The sequence below is a fragment of the Calonectris borealis genome, chromosome 1 (assembly GCF_964195595.1).
Source record: "Calonectris borealis chromosome 1, bCalBor7.hap1.2, whole genome shotgun sequence".
Classification (NCBI taxonomy): domain Eukaryota; kingdom Metazoa; phylum Chordata; class Aves; order Procellariiformes; family Procellariidae; genus Calonectris; species Calonectris borealis.
Window position 1 is genome coordinate 182,127,539 of NC_134312.1, and position 6,845 is coordinate 182,134,383.

At 44.6% G+C, this 6,845-nt stretch overlaps 1 pseudogene; it reads left to right on the top strand.

The window, feature by feature from the left end:
- The first annotated feature begins 638 nt into the window (after window positions 1–638).
- LOC142078752 (uncharacterized) lies at window positions 639–5,751 on the top strand (annotated as a pseudogene).
- The last annotated feature ends 1,094 nt before the right edge of the window (window positions 5,752–6,845 follow it).

The following is a 6,845-nucleotide window of genomic DNA, read 5'->3' on the forward strand; positions in this document are numbered from 1 at the left end:
TTGTCAATGGAAAGCCCTAAATTGGGAAGTAAATAGATTCCCAGTTTGGAGAACTGAAGACTGGCAATTCCATTAGATATAGCTAGACAAACACCATTTAAACTAAGGTAGGTAAAAGCCCATGTAAACAATGACCAACCAGCCACAAAATGGAACCAACAAGTAGATGAATTAGCCAGAATCAGGGGAATAAAACCAGAAGATACACCAGATCCTGAATGGTACCGACTGGGGCAATGGTTACATCAGAAATTAGGCCACACAGGCTGAGAAGCACTTTATTTTGCAGCCCAAAGCTGATGTTGGCCTCTAAACAGGAAAACATGTGAAGCCATCCTTACAAAATGCCACCAATGTAAATTGAAACGGCAAACGGGTCACCCTGCTAAAACACCACCCCTACACATTAATAAAGGAAAAATCCTATGGTCAACATGGCAAATTGATTACATTGGACCCTTTAAACCCTCCTCGGGATATCAGTACATCCTCACAGGAGTAGAGGTCATCTCAGGCCCAATTATGGCTAGTGGTCAGAGCACCATTAGAGGATTATCCTCTTGGTTTTCTGGCCTACCAACCCCCGATGTCATCCAAACTGACAAAAGCTCACATTTTTCCAGCAAGGAAGTGCAAGAATGGGAAAAGAGGAAGAAATTGAATGGGTACTCCATAACCCCTACTATCCTCAATCAAATGGGATGGTAAAAAGAGCTAATGGCTTATTGAAAAAGAGCCTTAAGCCACATGAGGCCCAGTGGGATACTCGACGATCCAAAGTACTTCATCAGCTGAATAATTGGTATGGGCCCACTGGGAGCCCTGTCAGCTGAGCATTCTTTGCAAAAATAGAGCTTGATGTTCTATATTCTGATGAAAGAAAATATCCAATACCATTACAGCCAGGACAACCTATCATAGTATATTTACCACAGATTGGAACTGTACCTATGACTCTAACTAAACCTCGTGGCCCACTTGCCTGGGAAGCTACTGATAGCAGTGGTGCAAAATATAGAATTAGTGCATAATGTATTTTTCCTTCTTTTTAATGGGGTAACCTGTTCGGACTCTCCCCATTGAACAAATCTCTATTTTTCTTTTACAGCACCCCGCAGGATAGCAAACGAAAATGATGTGTTCATGTTACTATTCCAAATCTTAACAATGTTTTTTCTCCTAACGTGTAGTCAAAAAATCCTAGAATGGCCATGGTCTCAAGCTCGTGTTAAGTATACCGGTTCTATGGGAATACTCCCTAGTAAGGGAGATTTAAATCTTTCCATCGTGGTCATGCACGGAATTGAAGTATACTTAGAAAATGAATGGAGCTGGGATAAAAATGAAACTGATGTTAATAAAGTTCCCTGACTTCGGGGAACGGCAGGGAAAATTAAAATAGGATGCCACGTGGTCAATGAATCTCCCCATGAGGAGGTAACTGAAATTTCTGTGTACAACATTACATCAAACACCACAAATACAAAATGTTGCGCCTCTGAAAGTTTGGACGGTTGGTACAATTTCACCTTAGTACAACCTGTTTTTGTAATCTACCTCTGGGCTCGCAAGGACATGGGACTACCATTTAAATTTAAAATAGACGTTACTGAGCCTAGTACAATAACATCCACCACTCCTCACTCAACATCCACCCCAATTGTAAAGGATAAAAAAACTCTATCCCCACAAATTTCTGCCCTATTCCCACAAATTTCTGAAACTGGACCGTATGTGATCAAAAATACAGGCCAACAACGAGTGTTATTTAATCCATCATGGTCTCTTAAACAAGTAGATCTATTGATACAAATTAATATCCCTACAATCAAACCAATCTGTTCATCATGTCCTATGCAGAATGGTTAGCGTGGTTAGCAGGGATGAACCCTCACCTCTCCAAAACGATCAAGAAGAGATGTGGCTGGTATTTTAGGAACAGGATTAGGAGTATTAAACAGCATGGACTCTGAAACTTTAGCAAACAAAATAACCTCAGCAACAAGTAATTTACACAAATTAGAACGTCCATTGCAATCTTCTCTACCGGCATTGGGAACTAACCCATCTGATTACCTCAATGGGAAAGAATTAATGAAAAGGACCACCAACTAATTGTGAACGCACTAGGTACAGCCCAGATTAATATTTCTCTTGCTCTTTGTTTTATTCAGGCTCAATTGCCGGCACAATCTACTGTGGCAGCGATTGTGAAAGGAGGTGAAGAGGGCACCTTACCCACTGAAATTCGAAAGGTAGTCTGGGATAATGCAACTGAATTTGAAAGGGAGTTCCAATCCTGGTGGTGTCTAGTCAATTTTACCTATGACCCTACTGATAGTAAAGCCACAGCTTGTGTTTTAAGAATAAACAATGCTTCGGTATACACCATTGTCGTGGTTTAACCCCAGCTGGCAACTGAGCACCACACAGCTGCTCGCTCACTCCCCCCGGTGGGATGGGGGAGAGAATCAGAAGGATAAAAGAGAAAACTCGTGGGCTGAGATAAAGGCAGTTTAATAGGTAAAGTAAAAGCCACGCACGTAAGCAAAGCAAACCAAGGAATTCATTCACCGCTTCCCATTGGCAGGCAGGTGTTCAGCCATCTCCAGGAAAGCAGGGCTCCATCATGCGTAACGGTTACTTGGGAAGACAAACGCTATTACGCCGAACGTCCGTCCCCCCCCCCCCTTCTTCTTCCTCCAGCTTTATATGCTGAGCATGACTTCATATGGTATGGAATAGCCCATTGGCCAGCTGGGCCAGCCGTCCTGGCCATGCTCCCTCCCAGCCCCTCACACACCTGGCAGGGCATGGGAAGATGAAAAGTCCTTGACTAGCGTAAATATTACCTAGCAACAACTAAAACATCAGTGTGTCATCAACATTATTCTCACACCACATCCAAAACACAGCACTATACCAGTTAATAGGAGGAAAATTAACTCCATCCCAGCCGAAACCAGGACAGTATCCACCCCTTATTCCATACCATTTACATCATGCTCAGGTCCCACACTATCCAATACATTCTCATTACCCACCATCCCCCTTCCCATCCTTTGATATAATACACAGATATCATTCCCTTAGTCTATGGACCACCCCTGTAAAATGTCCATAAAATATCCATAAATGTCCACAAAATGTCCACTGCGTTCATTTAGTCCCTGACTTTGGGCTCCATCTGTTACAGTGGTCACTCAGGTCAGCAGAGGTGGTGTGTTGTGTGGAGTTACTGGGCACCAACGCCGGCTCAGGTCGGGTCGCTGCTGCGCTTGCGCTGCTTCTTGTAAAGCTTGTCCTCCATTGGTTCAGGTGGTTCCTGCTATAGTAATTCCTATAACATGCAACTCAAATCATGGGTTACAACAATTTAAAGGTATATCCATTACAATCTCCACCCCTGGTCCCTTTGGGCCAGACCATCGGGTTTAACATTGCAATGAACTCCTCCCCTTGCCCTGCTCTGGCTTGGAATTTTCCACAGACTGCAGTCCCTTAGGGGTGTACCTGCTCCAAGTGGAGCCTTACCTATGAGCCACAGTCTCTCCAGGGGTATACCTGCTGCGGCACAGACTTATCCACAGCCACAGTCGCTTCGAGGTGCACCGGTTCCAGCGTGGCCTTACCCACAGCCACAGTCCCTTCAGAAGTAAACCTGTTCCAACATGGCCTTACCCACGGCTGCAATCTCTCCAGGGGTGTACCTCCCCTGTCATGGGCTTATCCACGGCCACACGCTTTGAGGTGTTCCAGCATGGCCTCATGCACAGCCACTGATGCTTCAAGGTGTACCTGCTGCAGCACGGACTTATCCACGGCCACAGATGCTTCGAGGTGTACCTTCTCCAGTGTGGACTTATCCTTAGGCCACAATCCCTTCAGTGGTATACCTGCTGCGGCACGGACATAATCATGGCCACAGACGCTTCGAGATGTACCTGCTTGGGCATGGGCTTATCCTCGGTCACAGACACCTCGGGGTGTCCTGCTTCCGCGTGGACTCAGCCACAGGTCACAGTCCCTTCGACTCAAGCTCACACTGGAGTTCCAGCCTGTCCAGTGCAGCAGCACAGAAGCAGCAGCGATGCCCTGGCCGTGTGCCAGCCCAGGTGCATCCCCATTGCATTCCCAGGCACAGCACAGTAAGACGATAAGCAGTGCAGCAGTACAGCAAACAGCGAGAGCAAAAAGCAGCCACTAACGAGCACAAGACTCCAATACACATTAAGGCAAGCAAGCCCCATGGCAAGCACAAGAGCCTGTGAATTAATAGCTAAACAGCAGTAACAGCTATAAATTCGATCTAGCACATTCCAATCAAACCTGTCGTTGTCTCGAACCCTTCGAGCCCCACGTTGGGCGCCAAAAAGGACTGTCGTGGTTTAACCCCAGCTGGCAACTGAGCACCACACAGCCGCTCGCTCACTCCCCCCGGTGGGATGGGGGAGAGAATCAGAAGGGTAAAAGTGAGAAAACTCGTGGGCTGAGATAAAGACAGTTTAATAGGTAAAGCAAAAGCCGCGCATGCAAGCAAAGCAAACCAAGGAATTCATTCACCGCTTCCCATCGCCCTGCCATCTCCAGGAATGCAGGGCTCCATCATGCATAACAGTTACTTGGGAAGACAAACGCCGTCACGCTGAACGTCCCCCCCCCCTTCTTCTTCCTCCAGCTTTATATGCTGAGCATGACGTCATATGGTATGGAATAGCCCATTGGCCAGCTGGGCCAGCCGTCCTGGCCATGCTCCCTCCCAGCCCCCTGCACATCTGGCAGGGCATGGGAAGGTGAAAAGTCCTTGACTAGCGTAAACATTACCTAGTAACAACTAAAACATCAGTGTGTCATCAACATTATTCTCACACTACATCCAAAACACAGCACTATACCAGTTAATAGGAGGAAAATTAATTCCATCCCAGCCGAAACCAGGACAACCATATACCCAATCATTGCATTGGGATTAAATCACAATGGAACTGTCCTCTATCCATTAGAACACAGAATATGAGCCCAACAAAATGGGAACAAATGGCAAACTACTTATGTTGATGCATGTGTTGTATGGCAACAACAGGGATTTATTTGTGTAATAAATAAGTAATACCATTAAGGCCCATGAATAAAATGTTTGTCATTTTGAAATACATCCTGATGAAGCCCCTGAAACTGTACTTCTATATGTTGGGAATGGATGTGTTTGTATGAGAACTCTTTGTGATTCTGTATCTACAGACAGCACCACTGTAGATATATACGATCACTCAAATATCTGTATTTGTAATTTTACCAAAACTATGGGATGTGACTTTAACTATTCAGCTCCTGTCACAAGCCACCAACTGTTACAATCTAACTATACATTGCATCAAGATTTATTACCTACCCCTATTGGAGTGGATCTCACATTGGTGAGAAAACTCTTGCAACATGATGACATGAGTCAATTGCTAAAACGAATTAGAAGCAATGGACAAAGAACCCTGATTACCACCCATCATGATGCAGAGAGGATACACCATGTCCTAGAAAGAGTGAAAAAGATGGAGAACATCACTGGTGGGAAACTTTTTGGGTATACCAACAGCAACTGGAATTTTGAATTTGATACTGCATCCAATTGTAGTTTTGTTAGTTTTAACATTATTATTTTTATTGTTTGTTATCATTCTGTATATCAACGTTTGGCAAAAAAATGAAACAAATTACATCAATCCAGCATGTAAAACTCATGCAATCAACTAATTCTGTATGTAATATAGTATATAACTACCATTAATTATGACACGTAAAGTAAACAGCTTATCAAATAATTGGACTCTTACCACTGATCTGTAATACGGCATATATTTATGACATAGAGGCAAGAGGTAACCGTACTACCACTCTATGAGTCTGTCCTAGTTTCGGCAGGGATAGGGTTAAATTTCTTCCTAGTGCTGTGTTTTGGATTTAGTATGAGGAGAATGTTGATAACACACTGATGTTTTCAGTTGTTGCTAAGTGCCCTCCTAGTCCAAGGACAGCTCCCGTGCCTACTGACTGAGCTAGGTACACGAGATGGGAGGGAACATAATCAGGACAGCCAGCCCAGCTGGCTCATGGGGTATTCCATACCATGTGACGTCATGCTCAGTATATGAAGGGTAGGCGTGATCCAGGAAGTACCGATCGCTACTTGGTTATCGGTCAGCACGGGTGGTGAGCAATTGCATTGTGCATCACTCATTTTGTATATTCTATCATTATTTATTATCATTATTCTCCCTTTTCTGTTCTATTAAACTGTCTTTATCTCAACCCACGAGTTTTTCTCACTCTTACCCTTCCGATTCTCTCCCCGTCCCACTGGGGGGGCGGGGGGAGTGAGTGAGCGGCTGCGTGGTATTTGGCTGCCTGCCAGGTTAAACCACGACAGTCCTTTTTTGGCGCCCAACGTGGGGCTCGAAGGGTTGAGATAATGATAGATCTGACCAAAGTGTGTTAAGGCAAAATTGTTATAAGCATCCATTATATTGATTGGTCACAATGTTGATGTATTGGCTGTCAAAGTTGTGGGGCTGGTTCTCAATGTTGGGTCATGTAATACCTTGCTTGCAGTATGTGTTCCCTTTTGTGCTGTTTATCATCAGTCGGAACTGGGCCAAGATTATCATTTTGTTGCTGTTTTATGAGGTGATAAAATCATTGGTCGTAAGTCTAATCTGGTATCTGTACTCGGCACTGCCGTCATTTCTGTACCTCGGGAACCACCTCTTAGAAATTATTGGTAATTGCACGTGTTCCTCCTCGGAGAATGAATTTAAGGGGGAGACGGGATGGGACACTCTCTCCCACTT